Here is a 27,812-nt window from a genome sequence, read left to right on the forward strand (position 1 = left end):
TAGACAAATGTCAGCCAATCAGGGGTCCTAAACCTCAAAAAACCCTCACCCCCACCTTTACTACTTTAAAAACCCAACTCTAACTGAGCCCGGGGCTCTCCGTTTATTCCAATACGTTGGACATGTGGAGAGACTGAGTTTGCAAACTTGAATAAATTAAAGGCTCTTTGCTTTTACATATGGGACTCTGCCTCCTTGTTGGTTTGGGGGAACTTTGCGGACAAAACTTAACAAACCATATATGCAGAAATAGGGGTGAACTGACATAAGGTGCCTGCATACAGTTAATTTAGTTACCACTCAATAATAAACCTGACTCAATTCCTGTGGCCCGAGGTTATTACCCATTATTTCCATAACAAATAAGGACAACCTTGATTTACAACTGGCCATTAGGCTCCTTCCGTTATTAAAGAACATACCTCTAGTAGGCCTGGAGAGGGGGTGGTGTCACAGCCATGATTAAGTCGATGACACTAAGTTTCCTGTGCTTTTACCAAGAAAACCATAATTCTGTCTGGTAGGCAAGATGAACCTGGGTAACAACTATATGAGAAGAACAATACTGGGGTACATAAGAAGTAATCCTGCCAATATCTCTGCTGTGTAAATCTCCCTTCTGCCCAAGTAACCAGACTTGCGGCGTCCTGTCTCTATTTAAATTGTTCAAAGTGTAACCTGGGGTCGGGTCCTGAAAACGGCTCCAATGCTGCGAGCGACTGGCAGGCGGGAGGGAGACAGAGTCATGGACAGACAAAACATGTTGAATGTTTATTTAGGGGGTTATGAGGGTTAGGGGAAAGGAAGAAGGGGGGCAGAGAGAGAGAGTAGAAAAAGAAGGAGAAGGGAAAGAAAGAGGGGAGAGGCAGGAACACACGTGCTCCAGGAAGAGAGGACAGCAAGAAGGGAAGTTCAAGATGGCGATGAGAGATCAGAGGTTGCTGGGAGTGGGCGTGGAAAGGGGCGTGGACCAAAGGAATAACACAGTGTATGTAAGATATATAAACTGGCAACATTTTCCATTTAAGACTGGTTCCTTTTTGTGCATTAGCCAGACCCAGTCAAGGGCTATTATTAAAGAGACTTTTCCTTATTAATCTCTAAATGTGGGGGACAATTTCTCACTGGGAAGGCATATTACTTCCATGGCAAAAACTCTATGGCACTAGTTTGTCATTTTTAATTTTTTAAAATTAACTTATCAATGGCCACATTGATAAGTCTCTGCTTTCCACTGTTGGGTCCAGGGGGTTGCGCAAAGATGGGGACACACCTCCAAAGTCTAAACCAGAAGCAAACTTTATTTCAGAAACCAGATTCCAGGAAAACCGGAAACAAACTTAAAAAGAAAAAAGAAAAAGACCGCGGGGCACAGAAGCTCATCAGCTGAGACCACAGGCAGAGTTCGGACTTCTGACACTATGGCAAAAAAAAAAAAAAAAAACGGGTCCTCGAGGACCCCTTCTTACAGTAAGGAGCACCAAGCATCAGGTCTGAATAAAGGAATTTTTACAATTACAATCCGGGGGTAAAACTCAGATACAGATCGCCTTACTTTACAATCTTCATTTTTCAGTTTCGTGGTATTTCCAGATCGTGTTCGCTGAAGCCCCTACTTTTCCCTTTGATGCTGCCAGTTTCCCATAGCAGGGACAGTGCCTAACTCAGAGGTCTCTGTCTCCTATCTGTCATTGATCAAGGATGGCCAGGAAACTACTCTCAGTTTGCAGAGAGAAGCTCCAGCCTTGTAAATAAAACAGCTAGCTGTAAGATGAAATACCTAAGTTTATAGAAGCTTATTAAGCATCTGAGAAAATAGCTCACTGTGAATGACTGACCCTTGATCTGCTGAGAAAGCTGTTGGTAGTCTGCCTGGGTTTACAGCTTTATGTGTCTTTCTTCCTATAGCCTAAGCTTCTATATCCTAACCTTTGGTGTCTATATTTCTATTCCTATATTTTCATTCTTTTTTTTTAAAATATTTTTTATTTATTATGTATACAATATTCTGTATGTATGCCTGCAGGCCAGAAGAGGGCAGCAGACCCCATTACAGATGGTTGTGAGCCACCATGTGGTTGCTGGGAATTGAACTCAGGACCTTTGAAAGAGCAGGCAATGCTCTTAACCTCTGAGCCATCTCTCCAGCCCTATATTTTCATTCTTATTTCTAGACCTTCATTGACTATAAATTGTTTTCTTAACTGGTATGTCTGGATGGGATGTGAAACCTACCAGTTGTGATTGGGAAAGCTGGGGCATTTGCCCTTTCTCCTCTATCCTGTGCCCTTTTTTTTGGGGGGGGGAGCGGTAATATTACTTATAAATCGAACGTTTGGTAAATGCTCCTAGTTGTACAATGAGTAGCTTGGTAACTATCTTCCTAATAAATAACTCAGTTCGGTTTTACAACTGAGTCCAAATGCAAGCAATGAATAAATTAAGTTGCACCTGTTAAGTTTCCATCCAGGGTCAAAGGCTGAAGTGTGGATTTAATATATTAAGCTGGATCTGGTTTGTGCCCTCGACCCCGAACTCTCCAGCCCAGGGACTGGGATGTCCTTCCCTCGGAGGCTCTTCCCTATATAATTCAGACATTTTGGTTACCCTCCCTTTTAGGACCTTTGGCCTGTTGGCTGCTTCACTAGTTCATCTCTCTCCCTTCTCCCTTCCTCTCTCCCTCTCTGCACATGATCCAACTGAGCCTGGTCATGTCCACTCTGGACTCTCCCAGATGTCCCTGCCTCTGACTATGTTCTTTTATCTACAATAAACTTTCTCCTCCACCAAACCTAGGAGCAGTCATGTTCTTCAGTACCGAAAATTGCCCGTGCAATGCAAGAATAACCTCCACACCAACTCCTGCCGGGAGTTTGGTTTTCTAGGGCTTCATTCTTCCAGCTTCTCTCGCCAACAAATTGCCTAATGACAAATCTCTAACACCAGCTTTGTGGGTATCTGAATTTCCTGTATTTAGTTCCTGGTCTGCAAACAGCGCAGGCTCACACCTGTAAACCCTTGCTGCAGAACGAAACCCAACCCGATCTTTAGGTAACTGGTGATGTGGTGCCACCTAGTGGTCATATAATTTAATGAGCACTAAGTCCTACCTAAAAGTATTAAAAATTTAAAAAAAGAAAAGAAATAAAGAAACAGTGTGATGTGTAACGAATTCCATCCAGCAATATTACTACAGGGTGCATGTTTCTTTAGTTGGAGGAAATTGCATAAATAAGTATTACTGATAAGTAGATATGCCCTAAAGTTTAAGAACAATTTCATATCATCCGTATCACGTTTTTTACCTCTCCCCTCTCCCTCTTGCACCACTTCACCTGAATTATTACAATTGTACTCTAGCTCCTCAATTTCCATCCTTCCTCCTTTGGTCTACGTGAAGAACCAAAGTTCCTCCATTTTGTTCTCTGCCTCCATCTTGTGTCTTATGTGAAACATTCCAGTTCTCAGAAATGGTTTGTCAGGAGCCATTTTCCAGGGACGATGGCGGGGACCATTGTCCTGGGGATGTTTGCAGAGAGCCCCACACCCCAACGGTATTAAGAACTGTTTTGTTGGCGGAGCCCACCCCACACCCAACTATCTTGAGCTATCTGTTAGTGGAACCCGCCCCACATTCCAACAATCTAGAGAACTAGGTGTGTCAACTCGCCGAGGAATCATGACCTGACCGATCGTAACCTCCTGACTGACGATCCTGCCCCCATCCCAACCCAAATTCCAAATCCAGGGGCTATATAAGCCGCAACCATGACGCTAATAAACGGAGGCTTTGACAAACCCTGCTGGCCTCCTTCCTGTCTCCCGCCCATGTCTTTCAGGTAGCGCTTCTCCAGGACCCTGGAATAACTGACCAGCCAGGAGGGTTACAATCCCTAGACTAACTGGCCCGCCAAGGCGGTCTACAATGGCTAGGGGCAAAAGTAACTGGCGAGTACAAATGTCTGCCCCCCCCCCCAGGTCAGCCAATAAGAAAACCTGACAAGCAACAGGCGAGGTTTGAAAATAAAATTTCTGAAAAGGCCCTAGACACGAGCCAATCAGGACTGAACCCATCACCCCACACCCTGTTAAAGTAACTTTTCTGGGTTTTGTCTTTAAATAGTGCCCTCTAGAAGGGCAGGTACCTCTTCTTGCTGCGCTATGTCTATTACTTTAACAAGGTTCCTGCCAAATAGTATTGTGCACACAATAGACCTTGCTTTTCCATTTCAGTAAGTCGTCTCCTTGGTGGTCTTCTGGGGTCCCCACGGACTGTGCATAACACTAGCCTCTATAGAAAAACCACAAGGACCCTAAAAAAAAAATGTAAAGCCCAGCAATGGAAGGACTGAGGCTCAGGAATGGAGACCTGGAGATTAGTCCTGGCAACACAGCAAAATCCCATCTCAAAATAAAACTTTTAAATGTATCTGAAATTTTAAAAAATTGTCATTATTAGGTCACAGAGTAGGCCCCAGATTGGCAGTGCTGCTGGCAGTGTCCTAAGATGACAGCAGCCTGGATCAACACAGGCTGGGTGCTTATCAAATAATAGACCCTAAACTCAGCATTATGGGCTGAAGAGACGATTCAACAGTTAAGAGCACCCACATGGAGGCTCACAACCATCTATAGTGAGATGGGATACTCTCTTCCGGCATAAAGTTGTACATGCAGATAGAGCACGCGCGCGCGCGCACACACACACAACACACACACGTGTGTGTGTAGGTATTTATATGTATACATACATATATATGTATACATACGTGTGTGTAGGTATTTATATGTATACATACATATATGTGTATACACATATATATGTATGTATACATATACACACAATACATGTATACCACATACATATACACATTGATACGTATGTAAGATTATATAATGTAAGATTATATAATATATAATAAATGATGTAAGATTATATAATCTTATATAATCTTAAAACAACGTCTTAAAATAAAACCTTAAAAACAACTCAGAGACCTTGTGATGAGGGTTCCTGTTTGTCAGGAAAGCCATGACTTTCTCTGCCTTCCTCCTAGTTCCTGATTAACCCAGACAGCCTGCAGCGGCTTACAGACCCCCACCCTGCTGATTATCATATCAATTCCACTTGTGTTCCCTCTGAGCAGCTTCTCTCTATAAGTCTTTATTTTTTATGACAACTTAAGAGACTGGATATATCTAGAGTTAATGACCAACCTACATGGTAAGAGAATTCTCACCAATATCTGCAGTGGTAAACTGTAAAAACATCAAAAACAAGCTGTCAGCTTCCCTAATGCTTTCCTCAGATCAAACTGAGATCCAACCAGAGATGCTAAGCACACCCCTCCAAGCAGTCTCAAATAAGTGCCTCCCGTGAGTTGGTCCCCTGGTTCCCATTCTCCTCCCCTCCAGAGCTTGCCAGTCTAGCAATGGTGGGGACTTCCTTGCTAGAACAAAGCCAGCTAACCTCTGTTCTCATGTGGGTGTCTTCCACTTATTCACAAAATGGTTGATTATTTCACTAAAAGATGATAAAACTTATTGTTCTCCAAAACCTGCTGATTTGTTTCTCCTTGTAGGACCCAGTCATGACAAGCTCAATAGAGACCTGAGTCTCAGTTGTTTACCCAAAGACAAAACCTGGTTCCAAGAAAGACCACTATCCAGGTACCACCCAGGAACAGAGCATCCAAAGGAAATTCCTAACGTTCCAACCATTGTATACAGAATCACCTGCCAGCACACACCCATCACTTTTCACCAGGACCCCCCCTCCAGACAAATGGCAGCCAATCAGGGGTCCTGAACCTTAGAAATCCCTCACCCCTACCTTTACCATTATAAACAACCAACTCCAACTGAACTCAGGGCTCTTTGATAAGGCCAATACCTGGGACGCATGAAGAGTCCAAGTTTGTGAACTTGTGTAAGAATAAAGGTTCCTTGCTTTTACATACAGGAACTCGGTCTCCAACTGGTTTTGGAGGGGGACTCTGTGATCTGGGCATAACACTTCTAAGGTCAGAAATTCCAGAGAGATGGCTCAGTGGTTAATGCTGCTTGTTGGGGAAGTTTGGCAACCTAATTTTGGTCTCCAGATCCAAGCAAAAGTAGGAGAGAACGGAGTCCACAATAGTTTCTTCTTAACATATACAATTTTTTTTTTTTTTGGTTTTTCGAGACAGGGTTTCTCTGTGGTTTTGGAGCCTGTCCTGGAACTAGCTCTTGTAGACCAGGCTGGTCTCGAACTCACAGAGATCCCCCAGCCTCTGGAAGAGCAGCCAGTGCTCTTAATTGCTGAGTCATCTCTTCAGTAGCCCCCTCCTCCCCATCTCCCAAAGCACAGGCATTTTTTTTAATATCACAGGATGAACAAATAGTAACCTAATATGAAGGGTTTTGCCTTCTCGGTGTTCTCAAGGGCTCAGGATCTTAAACATTCTTGGAGGCCGGGCGATGGTGGCACGCCTTTAATCCCAGCACTCGGGAGGCAGAGGCAGGCGGATCTCTGTGAGTTCGAGACCAGCCTGGTCTACAAGAGCTAGTTCCAGGACAGACTCCAAAACCACAGAGAAACCCTGTCTCGAAAAACCAAAAAAAAAAAAAAAAAAAAATTCCCTGATAGAAGAGAAAGTGGAAAGTATACTTGAACACATTGGCACAGGAGACCACTTCCTAAATATAACCCCAGCAGCACAGACACTGAGAGAAACAATTAATAAATGGGACCTCCTGAAACTGAAAAGCTTCCGTAAAGCAAAGGACACAGTCAACAAGACAAAACAACAGCCTACAGAATGGGAAAAGATATTCATTAACCCCACATCAGACAGAGGTCTGATCTCCAAAATATACAAAAAACTCAAGAAATTGGACACCAAAAGAACACATAATCAATAAAAAAAAAAAAAGGAGTACAAACCTAAACAGAAAACTCTCAACAGAGGAATCTAAAATGGCTGAAAGACACTCAAGGAAATGTTCAGCATCCTTAGTCATCAGAGAAATACAAATCAAAACAACTCTGATATTTCACCTTACACCTGTAAGAATGGCCAAGATCAAAAACACTTCTGCATTGCTGGTGGGAATGCAAGCTGGTAGAACCCCTTTGGATGTCAGTGTGGCAATTTCTCAGAAAGTTAGGAAACAACCTTCCTCAAGACCCAGTAATACCACTTTTGGCTATATATCCAAAGGATGCTCAATTGTGCCACAAGGACATGTGTTCAACTATGTTCATAGCAACATTGTTTGTCATAGCCAGAAGGTGGAAATAACCTAAATGCCCCTCAGTCGAAGAATGGATAAGGACAATGTGGTATATTTACACAATAGAGTACTACACAGCAGAAAAAAATAATGACAGCTTGAATTTTGCAGGAAAATGGATGGAGCTAGAAAACATTATTTTGAGTGAGGTAACTCAGACAAGATCTCCTAAGTAGATTGGGAGCATGGGGACCTTGGGGGAGAATTGGAGAGGGGGAGAGGCAGGGAGGGGAGCAGAGCTCAATAAATATCAAAAAAAAATTTCCTAAAAAATAAATTCCCAATATGAAGTCAGACAGAGAAGTTCTTGAATAGAGATCAAGGGTTGAATTCTGAGCTCAACATGGTTGAGCACTCAGAAAGCTGAAGCAAAGAGATTACCTAGCTGGGATTACAAAGTGAGACCCTGTTTAGGCCAGAAAGATGGCCTATCAGATAAAGGAGCATTGCCTGAATAAAACCTGTTTTGTGAATTCAGTCACTGAAAATCACACAGTGGAAAGAGAGAACCAACTCCCATTCTGTCCTCTAACCCTGACACCACTGTAGTAGGAGGCTACTTGCTCATTCCCGGCTGCTCAGCCCCGGAATAACCACACAGAAACTGTATTAATTAAATCACTGCTTGGCCCATTAGCTCTATCTTCTTATTGGCTAGCTCTTACATATTACTTTAACTCATTTCTATTAATCCATGTATGGCCACATGGCTGTGGTTTACCAGGTAAAGTTCTGCCTGGCGTCTGTCTTTGGCGGGGCTACACGGCTTCTCCCTGACTCCACCTTCTTTTTACCAGCATTCAGTTTAGTTTTCCCCACCTAGCTCTATTTTGCTCTATCACAGGCCCAAAACGGCTTCTTTATTAACCAATGGTATTCACAACATACAGAGGGGAATCCCACATCAGACACACATGTATACACATGCACACACATACTAAAGTCTATTAACAGTCTTTTAACTTGCTGAGGGTTTAAGTCCTTATTTTATGTGTCTGGATGTCTTGCTTGTAAGTATGTCTGTGTACCATGGGTATATAGTGTTTGTGAAAGCCAGAAGAGGCCATCAAATCATCTGGAACCAGAGTTAAAGACAGTTACAAATTGCCACGTGGGTGTTGGGATCCAACCCTGGTCTTCTGAAAGAGCAGCCAGTGCTCTTAACAACCGAACCATCTCTCCAGCCCTTCACATTTGTTTTTAAACTGCAAACATGCAAGTCTTAGGTGATAGCATGATTTTGTCATACACATACATACACAAACACATACACATACACACACACACACACACACACACCGGTAAACCAAGTATCATTTATAACAATTTTTATGTTTGAAGCCAGGCTTGGTACTACAGGTCTATAATATTAGCACCAGAGAGGCAGACACAGCAGAATTGTTACAAGTTCCAGAACAACAATAAAACACACACAAAAAGATGTCTCCCAACTCTTGATAGAGCATGGAATTTCTTAATATAACATGATACATTCCGGATGATTTGACTCATGAAGGTACATAATATTTATTTATAACATATAATGATTATTAGTAATAGGTATTGAATGTTCCAAGCTCTCCTCACCACAATCCTGCAAGGGACCTCATCTCATTTACAGACAGAACATGGCCCAGCTAAGTCAAGTGATTATAGCCCATGGAAGTCTTAGAGACTGAGACAGCTGAGCCTGTGCTATAATATACAACAGAATTTCTTTTGTAACATAGACCTTCCTTAGAGCTCATATGCACACTTTAAAACAACTTAGATTCATGCAAAACGCTTGAAGGGAGACTCTAAAACCTTATACATTTTGTTCCTCCCAGAGTGCCTACCTTTAGCTGGGTATCAGCAGGTGACTAACAGTTGACTACTGAGCTAGTCATAAGTGTTTTTTATCATCTTAAAAGTGGGATTCCTGCCAGGCGATGGTGGCACACGCCTTTAATCCCAGCACTCAGGAGGCAGAGGTAGGTGGATCTCTGTGAGATCGATAACCAGCGAGGTCTACAAGAGCTAGTTCCAGGACAGTCACCAAAGCTACAGACAAACCTTGTCTCAAAACAAACAAACAAACAAAAAAAGTGGGATTCCCAAGCTGGGCAGTGGTGGGAGACACACCTGTAATCCCAGCACTCGGGAGGCAGAGGCTGGCAGATTTCTGTGAGTTCAAGGCCAGCCTGGTCTACAGAGCAAGTTCCAGGACTGGCTCAATAGCTACTGGGAAACCCTATCTCCAGAAGAAAAAAAAAGTGGGATTCCTGTTCCCAACCCTGTGTGTGGCAGTCACTCACTATGCTGCCCAGGTTGGCTTGGAACTCAAAATCTTCCTGCCTCAGTCTCCTTAGTTCTAGGGTTACAGGCAAATGACACCAAGCTGAAGTGAGAACCCACAAAAGTCTATTAAACAATTTATTAAGGGGTGCAGTGCAAAAACAAACTCACACCGCTGATCCAGCTGCTGCTGTCCCATTGTTCTCCCAGGGTGATAAGGACCAACTGCAAGGCTTGCTCCAGCCCCAGTCTCCCAAGAGAGCACATACAACCCTTATCCTCCAATTTATCCAGTCACCTCTCCAGAGAAAACCACACCCACGGCAAGTCACCCCAAAAATCATTGGTTAAACGGATCAAGCTCCCATACCATGTTTTGTGTTTGGTTCTTTGATCATTTGTTTGTTTAAAGACAATCTTTCTGTGTACTCCATCCTGGCCTTGAACTCACACTGTAGCCCAGGCTCTTCTTAAACTTGAAGTGATCCTTTATGTCAGTCTTCTGGGTGACAGGATTTTAAGTATTTGCCACTGTGCCCAACTCTATGTTTGTTTGAAACAGGATCTCACCATGTAGTCCTAATTGTCTTAAAAGAATTTGCTATGGGCTGGAGAGATGGCTCAAGGGGTAAGAGCACTGGCTGCTCTTCCAAAAGTCCTGAGTTTAATTTCCGGCAACCACAATGGTGGCTCACAACCATCTGAAATGAGATCTGGTGCCCTCTTCTGGCACGCAAACATACATGCAGGCAGAACACTGTACACATAATAAATAAATAAAATCTAAAAAATAGAATCTGCTATGTAAACCATACTAGTTGAGATGTGATAGTTTCTTCCTCCAAAGCAATGGATTAAAGGCATATGCCACTACCAATCCAGCTTTGTGGTATTAATATACCTCTGTGGGACATGCTTTAGTAAGTGGGAAAAATATTAGAGCCATCAATGTGATTTGAAGAGGGCTAAGAGTTGCCACTGGCCTATTGATACCCCATTAGCCTACAGAGTGGAGAGAGTTAGGATCCGGGAGAGGTCCCACAAAACACCACCAGAACATGTGCAAGAGCGTTTATTTACTATACCAGCGTATGCGGGGTCGTTCCCCTGTACAAAATGGTGACTACCCTGAGAGGCACTTTTAGGGACAGATAGGTTATCTTGTCTATGATTGGCTAAGCAAGTGGCAGTTATGTTAGTACATTTCTGATCAGCTAGGGCTAACACGGGCTGTCTAGGGCTATAATTCTTTCAACTTTGAACACGATTGGACAATTCCCAGGGTCTGTCTGTAGCATGAATTCCATAAAAACCCAAAATCAGATATGAGACTTAATGGTGAAGATCAGAGAAGCAAAGTGGCCAGCCACTGCGGTCTGACCATTGGTAGAAGTAAAAGAGCTTCTGGATGTCTCAGTAGTTAAGAGCCCTGTCTGATCTTCCAGAGGACCTGCGTTCAATTCCCAGAACCTGTAACCCGCCTGGCTGGTCAGTTATTCTAGGGTTGTAACCTGCCTGGCGGGTCAGTTATTCCAGGGTCCCCAAAGAGGCACTATCTGAAAAGCCATGGGCGGGAAAGAGGAACGAGGCCAAGCAAGATCTGTTGTCAAGGCCTCCCTTTATTGGCGAAATGGTTGTGGCTTATATAGCCCTTGAATGAGGAATTTGGCTTGGGATGGGGGCAGGGGCATGGCGAGGGCAGGAGGGGGTCTTGTAGCAATGGTCACAAGTCGACATTTGGTCACGAGTCGGTCACGAGGTCACAAGTCGTTGGTCAGGAGGTCACGAGTTGACACACCTAGTGTTCTCTATGCAAGCGGAATCGTTCCTTTTGTGATTCCAACCACAAAAAATTCTCTAGATAGTTGGAATGCGGGGCAGGTTCCGCTAACAGATAGCTCTCAAGATAGTTGGGTGTGGGGTGGGCTCTGCCAACAAACAGTTCTCAATACCATTGGGGTGTGGGGCTTTCGGCAAACATCCCCAGGACAATGGTCCCTGCTATATAGTCTTTGGGAAAATGGTTCCTGACAAGAACCCACATGGCAGCTCACAACCATCTGTAACTCCAATTCTGAGGAATCTGATGTCCTCTTCTTGCTTCTGTGAGCAATGCACACAGGTGATACACAGATGTACATGCAGGCAAAATACTCATACATACAAAATAGAGATAAATAAAACTTGTGTTGATCTGCCTGCCTCTGCTTCCTGAGTGCTGGGACTAAAGGTGTGTGCTATCCCTCCCAGCAAATGAAATCTTTTTAAGAAAGGAGTGGGGGACTGGAAAAATGGCTCAGCTGTAAGAGTTCACTTTGTTCCCACGAAAGACTATCTGTTCCCAGCACCATGGTGGGGCCATTCTCATTCAAAACACCACAGTCTCAGAACTCACAGCTTCTCTGCCTCTATCCCCTAAACGCGGGAATTACAGGCCGATGCCACCACACGACCTTAAAGTTATTTTTCCAGACTAGTATCTGTGATTTGTCAGGAGCCGTGTCCCCCCAAAATTTACAGGAAGCACCGCCGTGAGGAGTTTTTGCAAAGAGCTTTACTTTCCAATTGTATTGAGAATAGTCTTATTGACCAAGCCTATCTCACACCCAAATTAACTGTTAATAGAGAGTTATCTGTTAGCGGAACCTGCCTCACATTCCAAACTATCTAGAGAACTAGGTGGGTCAACTTGTGACTTCCTGACCAAGGAATCGTGACCTGACCTATCGTAACCTCTTGGACTACGTGACCGGCATAGACCACGTGGCAAGATCCCGTGCCCCAGCCCCCCAAGCTATTCAGGGGCTATATAAGCTGTAACCATGACTCTAATAAAGGGAGGCTTTGACAAATACGCTTAGCCTCCTTCCTGCTTATCAGCCTATGTCTTTCAGGTGGTGCCTCTCCGTGACCCTGGAATAACTGGCCAGCCAGGCGGGTTACAAACCCTAGACAGAGTAACCCGTCGAGGCGGCTACAGTGATTGTAGGGAAAACAGAGAGATACACACCACCCTCTTCTTTGGTTTCCTCTTCTGACTGAGCTCTTGCACAGATCAAAGTAGAAACTGGATATAAAGGACAGAGCATATGTTTTCAGGTGATTCCGTGTGTGGGTATCTTCACTATGAGAAGTGGCAAATTATAGCCATTAACCTCTGTGTCTGTCTGCAGGAGCCAGGAAGCTGGTGAGCATGGCTGGGTTACCTTTTCATCTGCCCACAAGATGTCATGGCAGCACAGAGTAGCTTGAACTTGTTGACAAGAAAGCTTTTCTCTCGCCCTCACAACACTCCATATTTTGTCTACTTTATTATTAGAGTCATTAGATGCTGACAGCTACTGAACTGCTATTTTCATTTAACTCCCTTGATTGTACACCTACCGTGACTCTCAATTAAAATTCCTAACCGAATCCAAGCGTCTAAGCCTGGCACTGGAAGTCCTGAATCAGCTGGCCTCGCCCTATCCCTTTCTTTTTTTTTTTTTTTTTTCTTTTTTTTTTTTAATATTTATTTATTTATTTATTTATTTATTTATTTATTTATTATGTATACAATGTTCTGTCTATGTGTATCTCTGCAGGCCAGAAGAGGGCACCAGACCTCATTACAGATGGTTGTGAGCCACCATGTGGTTGCTGGGAATTGAACTCAGGACCTTTGGAAGAGCAGGCAATGCTCTTAACCACTGAGCCATCTCTCCAGCCCCCCACCCTATCCCTTTCGTTTCATCTCCCGTTACCGGCCCCAGAAAACTCCGCTCCAGTCAGGCTGAGCTCTTTATTCTGTCCACAGTGAACCTATGAATTCCTGTGTTGGACTATGTGCTGGAAATAGCTCTCTTTCTCATTGCTGGGTTTAAGTCCGGTAATGGGATATGACATGCTGTTTAAAAGTGCATTGCTCTTGAACAAGCGTCTACTTAGCTTTACCGAGAATTGTTGTTGTTGTTGTTTGAGATACCGTCTCACTATGTTGAACTCATCCTTGAACTCATAGACTCAAGCAACCGTTTGAAATTACGTGGTGTGAGTGATAAGGAAACACAGAACATGCAACAAACCCACTTAGGAGTTTATTAGGGGGCGTGTACAGGCCTGGGGAAGTCAGTGTACAGAGAGAGAGAGAGAGAGAGAGAGAGAGAGAGAGAGAGAGGGCGCCTCCAGCTTTTAAAAGCTGCCTATGTATGCACACAGGGGGTTGATGTGACCACATCATACGCAGCTGATGGGGCTCACACATAAAGGCTTGGATCCATGGATGATGCAACCACGCATGCACACAAGGGCTTAGCTGAGTCATACGTGGATGATGACGCAACCACACATGCATGTGGGTCACACGGGGCCCCAGGGCCATTAGGCACTTCTGCCTGAGGGCTTGTCTACACATACATGGCCCTAGAACCCCAAGTCAGCCTTATTGTGGCTGAAATCATAACACCACTCATGGTGTATTGTAGTCGCTACAGAAGCTGGAACTTCAGGCTTGTGCTATCATTTCCAGCCTACTGCAAATTAATGTCAGGCAAATTACTTAACCTCAAACTCAGGTTGTCAGACTTGGCGGCGAGTGCCTTTCACCTCTGAGCCATCTTTCCAGCCGATGACGTATTATTTATTTTGAAACTTGGCATTTGGGAAAAAAAAAAAGAGTAGGCTTTAAATGGATTATGATGAATCTGACAAGGTGAAATGAGAACTCTGAAAACTTGAAAGATTTTGGGAGTTGATTCTCTAGGCAGTGATTCTCAACCTTCCAACGCTGCAACACTTTAATACAGTTCCTCATACTGCGATGACCCCAGCCATAAAATAAAATTATTTTCATTTGTGATTCATAACTGAGATTTTGCTACTGTTATGAATTGTAATGTAAATATTTTTGAAGATAGAGGTTTGCTTGGGGGTCATGACCCCCAGGTTAAGAGCCACTTAACTAGATTTGTGTTGCTTTATCTTGATTTGGTTTTATAAAGTCCTATTTCATCCATCATCGTGTGTGACCTTTTTGTCCTCCATCCATTATTAGAAATGGTTTTTCATCTATGCATGAAATCATAAGAGAAACATAAGAAGGCAAAGGGAAGATATGTTTTATTTAAAAGGTTGTATATTAGGAAGGCTGAGACAGGAGGACTGCCTTGAGTTCAAGTCCAGCCTAGGTTACAGAGTGAATTCCAGGCCTGCTGGGGCTACAGAGTGAGGCAGGACCTTACTCCCTCTACGTTTGTATGTATGTATGCGTGCATGTATGTATGTGTGTATATATATGTGTGTACCTGTATGTATGTATGTGGGTATGTATGTATGTGTGTGTATGTATGTGTACTTGTGTGTATGTGTGTGAATGAGTTAGATGACAGTGTACAAGAGTCTAGCTTGCATAAGATGTTGGGCCATAGACCCAACACTGAAAAATAAATACATAACAGGTGCAGGATCATTTCCAAAGAGCTGTGGAATATCCTAGGCCATTCTGGACCTTCTGCCTCTAGCCTTTGTCAAATCTGCATGATGTACCTTAGTGCCCAGCAAGTGTTAGGCTTGAGTACAGACAGTTTTCTAGTCAACAGTACTGTTTGAAGACTTTATGATGTTTCTCCAAGTAAGCTAACACTTCATTTTCTTTTAATTCAAAATGAGAAGGTTTAGGGTTGTGGCTCAGTGGTGGAGCACTGATTTAGTATGTTTCAGGTCCTGATTTCAAGCTCCAGTACAGAAAAATAAGAGAATAAATAGTGTAATTATTCAGCCAAAAATAAGGCGGCACTTCCGGGTTCTAGAGCCATGAATGTGCAGACAAACCCTCAGGCAAAAGTGCCTGAATGTTAAAGCCCCTTCACCCCACCCCCACCCCCGCGTGACCCACATGCATGCATACGTGGTTACATCCACTATGACTCAGCTAAACCCTTGCACACATGTGTGAACCCATCATCTGCATCACCTGCATATGACATAGTCACGCCAACCCCCTGTGCGCACGCACTAGACAACTTTTAAAAAGCTGGATGCACCATCTTCCTCTCTCTCTCTGCACACTGATTCCCCAGGCCTGTACGTACCCCCAATAATAAACTCCTAAGCAGGTTTTTGCATGTTCTGTGTCTGTGTTTCCTTCTCACTCGCGCCCAGGTAATTTCAAATAGAGCTTATAAAAATGAGAAACCAATTTATTAATGAAGGCAATATGTAAGCCACCCCTGGTGGTGCAGACCTTTATCTCACTGATTCCAGCTTCTGAAGCAGGAGAGTCCAAATACAAGGCTGGCCTGGACTGCAGAGTAAATTCAAGGCCAGTCCAGTGTGACTTGTTTCAAAATAAAACATTAAAAAAGCCATAGAGATGACTCATCAGCTAAAAGTGTTTGCTGCACAGACCCAAAGACCTCAATTCCATCCTCAGAACCCACAGCAGAAGGCAAAAATAGCTCCTGGCTCTCTGCATGTGCACCCACACACATACACGGGCACACGTGTGCACCCCCCCACACACATACTCGGGCACATGTGTTCACCCCTCCACATACTCAGGCACACAACACACATACACGGGCACACGTGTGCAACTCCCCACATACATGGGCACACGTGTGCACCCACACACACATACACGGGCACACGTGTGCACCCCCCCACACACATACTCGGGCACATGTGTGAACCCCTCCACATACTCGGGCACACATGTGCACCCACACACATACACGGGCACACGTGTGCAACTCCCCACATACATGGACACACGTGTGCACACACACACACATACACGGGCACACGTGTGCACCTACACACATACACGGGCACACGTGTGCACCCACACACATACTCGGGCACACTTGTGCACCCACACACATACACGGGCACATGTGTGCACACACACACATACACAGCCACATGTGTGCACCCCACACACATACACGGGCACACGTGTGCACCCCACACCCATACTCGGGCACACGTGTGCACCCACACACATACACAGGCTCACATGTGCACCCACACACACATACATGGGCACACATATCATGTACAACAACAATAAACAAAATAAAATTTAAATTTTTCAAGTAAAAAGGGGGCAAGACTGTAGCTCATTGGTAAGACATTTATCTCACATGCTTGAGACCCTAAATTCAGTCCACAGCATACACACACACACACACACACACACACACACATACAAAAGACACATCCTGATTGGTCAGTGGTGGCACATGCCTTCAATCCCAGCACTTGAGAGGCAGAAGCTGGTGGACTACGTGAGTTCGAGGCCAGCCTGGTCTATAGAGCAAGTTTCAGGACAGGATCCAACGCTACACAGGGAAGCCTTGTTTTGAAAACCATACGAAAAATAAAAAAGACAGATTCTGTATATTATAAACACAGAATACAAAAGGTCCTCAAAGCAGTACATTTAGGCATAGGTGGATGTTCACTACCATCCATTAGGTAGGTGTGACAGAACATGCCTATAATTCTAGCATGTGGGGGGCAGAAGCAGAAATCACTGCAAGTTCAAGCCAACATGATCTATATAGCAAGTTCCATGCCAGTCAGTGCAACAAATAAGACTGGTTTTGTTTTGTTTGTTTTATTCTTTTTAAAGTCAAAAAGAGAAGGCTCACGTGTGATAGTTCATGCTGATGGCCTGACAGTTGGGAAGCAGAGGCAGGAGGATGACTGCTACAAGTTTGAGGCCAACCTAGCCCACTTAATAAGTTCCAGGTAGCTCTGGCAGCTGTTTCAAACAAACAAAAACAGTTAAAAAAAAACCAAAACATTTGGCAGCTGAGCGTGGTGTCTCACCTGGAGGTCAAGGCTACATCGCTGGTCAGTAACCTAAATTTCAGATCAGCCTGAACTAGAATTTTCTTTTTTTTTTTTTCAAGACAGGGTTTCTCTGCGTAGCCCCGGCTGTCTTGGAACATGCTCTGTAGATCAGGCTGGCTTCAAACTCAGAGATCTGACTATTTCTGCCTCCCAAGTGCTTGGATTGTAGGTGCATGCCACCACACCTGGCTACCTGAACTGAACTAGAATTAATAACAAACAGCAGACCTTTAATCCCAGCACTTGGGAGGCAGAGGCAGGCGTATACGTATATGGGTAATTGTTCAGGAACTGAGTACGTGCGAGTGTAGCTGTTAGGTCCTTGGTTCGCAGGGGAGGAGGGGAAACACTATGGCACGGAGGCTGAGAGGATTCAGAATTGTCAAAATGGCTTCAGAATTGTCTTAAAGTCTTACATTCCCTCCTCTTATTTGGTCAAATATCTCAATCTTGAGATATTAGTAAATTTGGGGGACTAATTGGATCTGTACACAGAAATTAACAAACCAATGTTGTAGGCTCATCATAGATCAATAGAAGGCATCAGGTCCTGTCGTCGTGGGACTTGGGAGAGTTAGTTTGTCCCCAGTTACAGGACGTATAAGAGCTGATATGGTTGAAACTGCCAGATGGGGCTATTTTCTCATACTAGGGAGGTCCTGCTGACAAGCATAGCCAGCAAGATAGTGTCAAGCTGGGGTCAGTACTATTTAGCAAAGAAAAGGCTCCCACTATCAGATTAAACAGTCGCTGGCCTGTATTAGAGCTTGCCAGCAGTGAAGTAGGGGTTGCAGAAGGGTTTTTAGGACTAGGAGTGGGGCCCAGGGCCCTGGCAAGGGGGGCTACCTCAGCAGGGGATAGCAGGCCCTGGTCAGGCAATACCGGGTTGGGCCCTCGTACTATGGCCATTGGAGGTGTTACAGCAACTCACAGGGTGAACAGAATCTCTATGTCTTTTTTTCCTGGATCATACAACCATAAATCCCAAGTATTGCCTGTTAACCAGTTAGCTTTTCTTTGTTTTCTCAGTGAAAGTGATTGTGATTTCAGATTTTTTTTCTGGTGTGGTACGGGTGAAAGACACTAAGTTCTTTTTGTTAACCCTCAAGCAGGAGACATTCTGACATTGGTTTTACATCCCCAGGCAGCACAATAAAATAGGTGCCCCCATACTGCAGAGTTTGTTTTTCCCCCCTGGACAAATATATCATTTAGAATATTTGCATACAGGATAAAAGTTTCCAGTATCCTTCCAAGAGGCTTTTGCTAAAACATACAGGTCAAAAGTTAGCTGGGGGAACCAGGTATTCAGGGGATGAACTCCAGTGGCTAGCCTTAAGGCTTGCCCAGTCTCAAAGTTAGTCAGGGTCCAGGTTAAGTCCTGAGGTATAAACATCAGGGCAAAGATCAGCAAGCCTGGCAGAGTCAGGCCTCCTTGAGAGGACTTTGGGTATGCTGAAGCTTTCATTTGGAAGGTCCTGGGTCATCCTGTGGAGGTGCAGGCTTCACGTGAGACAAATGGATCCAGGCTGCAATACCGTCCACTTTGAGGGCAGTAGGTGTAGGGTCCCTTCCAGCGAGGTTCAAGGTTCTGGGACCGGTGTCTCCGAATGTACACAGAATCGCCAACCTGGAACAGGTGTGAGATCTCCGGGTGCCCGGGCTGGTGTTGGGAGGTGCCGGCAGAGAAGCAGGGAGAGTAGCTTAGTCCAGCGGGCAACACCAGGGATAGCTAGGGCCCCTTTAGGGAGGGTCTAGTTTGGCCGGCAGCAGCAGGCTCTCTAGTCAGCTAAATACCATTTCATGCCCCAAGTCCTTCCCGACACCCATGGAGACAGTCCCTCTGCTCGCCCCTGGGAGACAAGTGGGGGAGATGTCACAGGTCCCTGTGTTCCACATGGAGCATTGTTTTGGGGAAGCATAAAAATCTAGCTCTTTTAAGTGGCATCTATGTTCTGGACCCCCATGCCCAAATATCTCCTCCAGGGGAAAATCTGCCAGCCTCCAGGGGCAGCTGTGGGGGATATGTATCTCAGATATCCCAGGAGGCTAGCCCTGCCACTAGTTGACAGAAATCAGGGGTGAGGGCAAGGGTATCAATGCAAGGGCTTGAGGAGGGGTGGATTGCAGGTATGAGCGGGCAGCTGCTGTTCTGGCTGTGGGGTGCTGCAGCTTTCCTCATGTCCCTCCGGATATACCCCAGGCGTCAATTCTGGAACGACTGCGAGATTTCCAGGTGTCAGGGTGGCCAGGGGTCTCTATGCCTGGGCTCAGAGATCTGGAGAGCCTTCAACCGCGCCTGCAGATCGGGTTTGTGAGCAAATGGGTCATGAGGGGCCTTAGGAAACCAAGAGGGGGAGGTCCCCTATATTGGATCTTATAGGGAGTTACTGCAAGCTGAGACAGGGTGTTTCGCACACAGAACAGGGCTAGGGGAAGGAGCTGTACCCAGTCTCTAGTGCCAGATTCCAAAGGCTAATCTGGTTTTGTTTATCCTTTTTACCTGTCCTGAACTCTGGGGTCTGTATGTACAATGTAATTTTTCCCAGTCTTACCTATGCCCTGACTTTTCTGAGCAACAAGGCAATTTTACCATCAACTTCGATTACCTTGAGCAGGCCAAACCTCAAGAAGATTTTTTCTTTGATCTTCTTAGTCCTGGTAAGAAGAAGCTTTTCTGATATCCGGCCGATGTCCCTTTAAGTAGGTTGCCCAGCTCATTCACCATTGCTGCCCTGCCTTCTTACCAGCGTGCACCACCAAATGTCAGGAGCCGTGTCCCCCCAAAATTTACAGGAAGCACCACCGTGAGGAGTTTTTGCAGAGGGCTTCACTTTCCAATTGTATTGAGAATAGTTTTATTGACCAAGCCTATCTCACACCCAAATTAACTGTTAATAGAGAGCTGTTAGCGGAACCTGCCTCACATTCCAAACTATCTAGACAACTAAGGTGTGTCAACTTGTGACTTCCTGACCAAGGAATCGTGACCGATTGTAACCTCTTGAACTACGTGACCGGCATGGACCACGTGGCAAGACCCCGTGCCCCAGCCCCCCAAGCTCCTCATCCAGGGGCTATATAAGCTGTAACCATGACTCTAATAAAGGGAGGCTTTGACAAATATGCTTAGCCTCCTTCCCCTTATCAGCCTATGCCTTTCAGGTGGTGCCTCTCCGTGACCCTGGAATAACTGGCCAGCCAGGCGGGTTACAAACCCTAGACAGAGTAACCCGTCGAGGCGGTCTACAACCAAAACTGGCTCTGCTTGGGCATTGCTGTACCCCAAGCTTCCCACAGCTGCGGTCTGGGAGCTGGGGGCAGTTGTTCTCTGTGAAACTTGCAAGCAGCTCGGGAAGGCTGTTTAGAATTGGACTCTGGCATCTCCAGGGCCCTCCTCGCTTCAGTCAGTCACTACCTGCCGGGGCAGGCGGCTGTAAGCAGAGTTCCCAGGCTTGGGCTGTGACCAAGGCAGCAGGAAGGAGGATTCAGCTGGCAGTGGCTGCAAAGCCTTCCTCAGCAAGGTGGACATGGCAAAGGCAGAGAGCAGCCTGCTATTCTTTACAGCCCTGAAGAACAGTAGGGGAAGTCAAAGTCTCCAACAGGTCTTTTTCTAATAAAAGCGGGGGACACTCAGGAATAATCAGTCCTTGTGTCCATGGTCAAATGTTTTAGACTTAGCGAGGGGGAACTCGTCCCCTTTTCCCCCCGTACACCCCAGAATCGGACACCTGGGTGCACAGTGTAAGCAGGGGGGGATTTCAGTACTGTCACTGTGGCTGCCTCTCAGGTGGGCAGAGCGCTGCTTCAGTAGCCGGATGTGCTCGGCGCTGTTTTCCGACCTGCTTCTGCTCAGCAGCTGCTTTGGGAAGTGTCTCGAGCCCAAAGTCCTGTAGGGCCATTCCTCCTCACTGAAGTCCGCATTTGGCCACTCAGGGGCTGCTCTGTCTGAGGTGCGCAGTCTCTGCAGCTGTCGTCTTCTGTTGCCTCCCTATCTATCTAATTTTTTTTCTTTACTAAGTCCTGGAGGGAGCATCTCTGCAGTCCCTCCATTCTCTGCAACTTGCTGTCTGATGCTGACTGGCCTATAAAAGACATCATTACATCGGCTTGGTGATCTGCTGCCGTGGGATCAAAATGGGTGTACCCCTCCTGTACCCCTCCAACAGTCTTTCTAAAAATCCTGTAGGAGTACTATCAGACCTTGGCACTATTGCTCTTACCTTAGCCAAATTAGCAAATTAGTGGGGTGCTTTGCAACCCCCCCCCTTTTTTTAGACCCGCCAATTGGAGTCTGGCAATAAAGACGGAGCTGCTCCCTACCAGCTGGAGTATTGAAGTCTAATTCTCTATCTTGTCCGGTGATTGGGTTGGCCTGCTGTCAGCTCCTGGGACATTCTTTTGAGCTTCAAAGAGAACTCACTGCTTTTCCTCTGTGGTTAGGAGCACTTGTAAGAGCTGCTGGCAATCACCCAAGTGGGCTGATGGGTAACCAGAACAGATTCCATAAGCCCGGTCACAGCCTGAGGGTCCGGAGAAAGGGAAGGGTTACAAGTAAAGATTAGAGGCAGAAAAAGGCAGTATTGTAATTGGCCTGCTACTGAGCGAAGGGGAAATGCTTGAGAAGTCACTCTCATCCTTCCCCTGTCCCAGCATAGACGCTGAGTACTGAAGTTTTCAGGGCTAGGGCCTGACCAGCGGGGCTCCTCAGGAACGAAGTGCTTCCTCCCGGGGAGGAGGAGGGAGTAGTCTGCCATGCTCGGCTGGATATCAGGAAGAACCAGAGGTGCCTGGATTCTGGGTTTCTTTCACTCCTGTACAGGAAAGAGAGAAGACAAAAGGCTTGGGGAAGGGCAGCCACTGCATCCTCCAGCCGTGGGGCTGCTTTCGGAATCAGGGGAACTAATGATGGCCAGGGGCCCGGTGCCAGGTCGTGAATTCCTGCAGGTGGATTTTAACAAAGACAAACCAACATACAAAAACAAAAACACAAAGAGACAGACATAAACTCAAAACCAGAAGCTGGTGCTCTCACCACCACTCTGGTGTAGAACTGAAAATACACAAGAACAAAAAGACAGACATAGCAGAAGCCACGTGGTAGCAGATCCAAAAATACAGATGGAGGATCATGTCTCCCCTGGAGATTAGGACAACCTGGTCGCCCCTCCCTCCCATAAATGCCCATGAAACGTCTCTCAGGGCTGGGGCAAGGGATCTCAGGATGCGTCTGCCTCCTCCCTGAGCCCCGTTTCAACACAGACCCTGCACAAGTACAATTCTCAGATTACTGATTCACAGTTACACAGAAACAAACACAATACACAAACAGACAGACATAAAAATGAGCTCGTTTCTTTATACCTCCAACTGGGTCTAGAGTGTGTCTGGGAGCGACTCGATTCCTGGTCAGGGAACCAAATGTTGAACTCTAGCGTCCAAACAGTTGTAATGGATCACTTTGAGTTTGAGGCCAGCCGGAGCACAAAGTAAGACCTGAGTCAACAGAAAGGAAGGATAGAAGGAAGAGGAGGAAAAAGGAAAGGACAACCTGTTTAATGTGTTTAGTTGTTTGCAAATAACTCTGTAACTGTCAGACTGTAGAGATTCAGAATGTAATTGGTTTTTTCCCCTGACATACGTTTTCAAATGTTTTTAAATGGAGTCTTGGGGTGAATTGACTCACTTTACTTTTTCAAAAACTTACAGAATTATTCCAGTCAATGCACCCCCTGGAAGATTTTTACCTGCTGGAGCCAATGATTTACTCCTTTGAAATCTGGAATACCAAATCTAGAAAAACTGACATTAGAGTTTTGTTTTGTGTCTGTTCTTCCTTCCTTCCTCCCTTCTTTCTTCCCTCCCTCCCTCCATTTCTTTCTTGTCAAATGTTTGATATACATAGTACTGAGCTTCACAGAGTCATTTTTTTTAGTTATGTGTATTTGTTGTGTGTGTGTTATGGTGGACATATCAGAGGAATGTCAGCAGGTGGCAATTGACCTCAGGGTATCAGCCCACTAGGAAACAAAATCCTGATGGGTGAATCTCAGACAGGCAAGGCCCTGAGAGCCTCAGACCTAGAATATATGTTTGCTGCTGCCATTTTTATCTAGTATCCGGTACAGTGAGAATGGGTGTGGGGAGATCCACACTGTGTGGAGGCCGGAAAATAGGAGCCATTTCTGCATTGGCCAAAGGTCAGAGAGTTGGAACTCACCTCTAGATCCTTCAAGGTTATTGTGCTTCTACCTTAGACAAAGGTCCCACCTGGCTGTAAATCAGAGAGTTCTGCTCTCTCAAGGTTATTGTCAACAGGTGAGGCTAATAGCCAGCCCTTGTGCTCCAGGAATAGAGAAGTAGATCTGTTCCTACCTCAAACAAAAGTCTAAGGATCCAGCTAAGTTCCAGTTCCCTTAAGGAGATAGGGTTGGATTCCACCCAGGGAGTGGTTTGCCTACAGAATGTTTTGGTCTAGGGTATAAGCGTGACTTGTTTTGTTCTAGCAACAGAATGTTTAGCTATGAATGTAGCCCAAGACCTTCAACTGGTTTGCTCATTTCCTTGTATCATATTAATGCATTCTTTTGTCTAATTCCTATGTTTTGGGGTCAGGAGTATTTTAAGCAGTTGGAAATTAAACACGGACGAATTTTCATTACTCACTGGAATTCCCTCCCAATACTATCCTATATGTTTATCTGTTTGATTATTTTCATTCACATCTGTCAGGAGCCATGTCCCCCCAAATTATTATAGGAAGCACCGCCGTAAGGAGTTTTGCAGAGAGCCCCACTTCCCAATTGTATTGAGAATAGTTTTATTGACAAAGCCTATCCCACACCCAAATTAACTGTTAATAGAGAGCTATCTGTTAACGGAACCTGCCTCACATTCCAAACTATCTAGAGAACTAGGTGTGTCAACTTGTGACTTCCTGACATAACCTCTTGGCCTACGTGACGGGCATGGACCACGTGGCAAGATCCCGTGCCCCAGCCCCCCAAGCTCCTCATCCAGGGGCTATATAAGCTGTAACCATGACTCTAATAAACGGAGGCTTTGACAAATATGCCTAGCCTTCTTCCTCTTATCAGCCTATGTCTTTCAGGTGGTACCTCTCCGTGACCCTGGAATAACTGACCAGCCAGGCGGGTTACAGACCCTAGACAGAGTGACCCGTCGAGGCGGTCGACACACATCTTCATATTCATTACTATATTTCTAAATCCTCATGCCTCTACATTGGCAAGAGGTATTTTTGTCGAGGCTGGTCCCTGACACCACTGCCTTTTATTTCTCTTGAAAATATTCCGTTCTACTGGACATTTTAACCTGTGGATTATTATGAAGATCATTTTCTCCTCAACTGTACTGTTTGACTGAAGCAATGATTTTATACAATAATAGTGTTAGCCTCACAAGCCTGTGCCAGAACTGGACACTGCAGAAACAGCGAAGGCAGCCTCTCCGGGTGTGTCAGCCACTGCTGGCATGTACAGGTGGCTGGCTAGGGTTCTTGGCACCATTCTCCACTTGTGCAAGCTGCCCTGGCCCAGGGCCAGTGCCCTGCTCAAAAGGCGGGGCTCAAGCCGCACTGTTTCCTCCTGCAGTGGACACAGATGAAATCCCTGCTAAAAGGCCAAGATTAAACTGCGTCATTCACCCAGTGAAAAACAGTTTCTACAATGCTGCGGGTTTATTTGGATTACCATGCCAGCTGACCACAAAACCTATGGTGTCTTCTGCTTGTAACGGAACACGGAAGGTGGCCCCTGCAGGAGAGGTATTTTCAAGCTCTTTGTCTTGTGAACTGACGGGTTCTGGATCCTGCAACAGCAGGCTGAAAGATCAGATTGACAGTGTCCAGAGATCAGCCACGTAGAGGCCTGCCTTCTTTGGGGGTGTCCAAAAGGATGAAAAGGAAAAATACCAAAAATTATTGGAGTGATTTAAAGAAGGTGGTCATGAGCCGGGCGGTGGTGGCGCACGCCTTTAATCCCAGCACTCGGGAGGCAGAGACAGGCGGATCTCTGGGAGTTCGAGGCCAGCCTGGTCTACAAGAGCTAGTTCCAGGATGGGCACCAAAGCTACAGAGAAACCCTGTCTCGAAAAACCAAAAAAAAAAAAAAAAAAAAAAAAACCAAACCAAAACAAAACACTCTCCCTCCTGTAGCTTCACATCATAGTTCTCAGAGAAGTCAGATGGACACATTAAAGACCAAAGGCTGTATTATAGCTTAAGTAAAATGCTGCAGATCCCCCTGAAGTGACTGCAGCGGCAGCGGGGGCCATGAGATCGCAGGTTCCTGAAGTGGCCGCAGGCAACTGACAGCGGGTCCTGAGAGCAGCCCCGGTCACAGGCTGGGACGGTGCAGTCCCCCGAGTGGCTGCAGTGGGCCACGAGTCCTAGGCAGTGAGCTGCATGGTGGGTGAGAAACCTCGATGGGGCAACTAGTCCCACGAGGAGAGACAGAGAGAGGAGAGAGAGAGAGAGAGAGAGAGAGAGAGAGAGAGAGAGAGAGAGAGAGAGAGAGAGAGAGGTGGATAGGCACGCCATGCAGAGAGAGAGAGAGAGAAACAGAGAAGGGGGAAGGGGAGAAGGGAGAGACAGAAGCTGCCTCTTTGAGAGAGAGATGAAAAGAAAGGACTCAGGCTGGAAGCTAAAGATCAGCAAGCCTCCACAGATGGTGGGGAAGGGAGTGGACGTGGCTTGTCTCTTAAAGGGACAGAGCAGACCATTACAGACTAGGTGGAGCAGCAGAGTCATAGAGGCAGAACCCACTTTATTCCAAAACAGTACAGAGTTGTTGAAACAAGGGGCCTCTCTGTTTAAGGAGAAGTGAGAAGAGGCACTCAAAGGGGAAAACAGATACAGAGAAGGAGGCGGGACTCCAATTTGAAAAGGAGGGTACAAGAGGACACCAATTGGAGCCTGATTTGTCTGCCCAGCTACTCCTTGGAAGTGGGTGCAATGGCTTTCCCAGGAGGAAAATGTCAGTGCTTGAGGCAAAGGAAAATAACTTCCCAAGCTGAGAAAAGGAGAGAAGAACAGATCTCTTTGAACTTACAGAGGACATGGAAAAGGAAATCAGTAATGCCTTGGGCCATGGCCCACCAGACGAGATCCTAAGTAGCATTTTCAAATTGCGAATTACTCGACGAGATATCCAGACCTTCAGGAACTATCAGTGGCTTAATGATGAAGTCATTAATTTTTACAAGAATCATCTAGAGGAAAGGAGTAAAAAGCAAGGCTATCCAACCAGCACTTCACGCATTCAGTACATTCTTCTATCCCAAATTAAAGTCTGGAGGTTACCAAGCAGTGAAAAGATGGACCAAAGGGGTAAATCTCTTTGAACAAGAGCTTGTTCTGGTACCTATTCATCAGGAGGTGCATTGGAACCTGGTGGTGATGGACCTAAGGAAAAAAGTGTATTAAATATCTGGTTTCTATGGAACAAAAAGGCCACAGGATCTGTGAGATTCTTCTTCAGTATTTGTAGGGTGAAAGTAAGACCAAAAGAAATACAGATCTCAGTCTCTTAGAGTGGACCCACTATAGCATAAAGCCACATGAGATTCCTCAACAGTTGAATGAGAGTGATTGTGGAACGTTTACTTGCAAATATGCAGATGATATTTCTAGGGACAAACCCATCACATTTACTCAGTACCATATGCCTCTGGTGTGGGAAATCCTTCACCAGCAGTTGCTGTGACAATGCCCTTCCCTGGCCTTCTAGCTGCTGGTGGTTCTTTCATGGAGGTTTCCAAAAACCTTATGCATTGTGGGTCAAAAGATTCCCATATCGTTTCTTTTTTTTTTTTTTTTTTTTTTGGTTTTTCGAGACAGTGTTTCTCTGTGGTTTTGGAGCCTGTCCTGGAACTAGCTCTTGTAGACCAGGCTGGTCTCGAACTCACAGAGATCCGCCTGCCTCTGCCTCCCGAGTGCTGGGATTAAAGGCGTGCGCCACCACCGCCCGGCTCCCATATCGTTTCTGTTCTTTCATAGGTACTGAGTCATCAAGAGTGCATGAAGGACTCTCCACAGCAGTCCTGACTTGAGGTGTGGAGAGGCTTCTTGCAACCCTGTTTCTAAGGCTGTGCTTGCTCAGAGCCCTAGACTGTTCACCCCACACAAGAACAAATGCTAATTAATGTTTTTGTTTTAAAGCGTTATCTCCAAATGTATGTGGGAAATGCAGGATTTGTTTTGTGGATTGTTGTTTCTGTATATTTGTTCACATGTACTCACTCACTTCCTCATTCGCAAACACTGGGCAGTGCCCTTTCCTCGCTGCTCTTTTTCAATTAACGATAAATAATTTTCTTGAACTATTTATTTCTGAAGAGAATGTTAGTCAAACTTGCCACTCCTGCTGCAGAGGAACATCAGCAGGGGCAGGAAGGGGTGTTCA

General features: G+C 45.5%; 2 pseudogenes; both read left to right on the forward strand.

The window, feature by feature from the left end:
• Window positions 1–21,284, forward strand: part of LOC130878596 (regulator of nonsense transcripts 2-like) — a 33,902-nt pseudogene extending 12,618 nt beyond the window's left edge.
• A 3,598-nt stretch (window positions 21,285–24,882) lies between these two features.
• Window positions 24,883–27,113, forward strand: LOC130887557 (sentrin-specific protease 2-like; annotated as a pseudogene).
• Window positions 27,114–27,812: the final 699 nt, after the last annotated feature.

Source organism: Chionomys nivalis, chromosome 1, assembly GCF_950005125.1.
Source record: "Chionomys nivalis chromosome 1, mChiNiv1.1, whole genome shotgun sequence".
NCBI lineage: Eukaryota > Metazoa > Chordata > Mammalia > Rodentia > Cricetidae > Chionomys > Chionomys nivalis.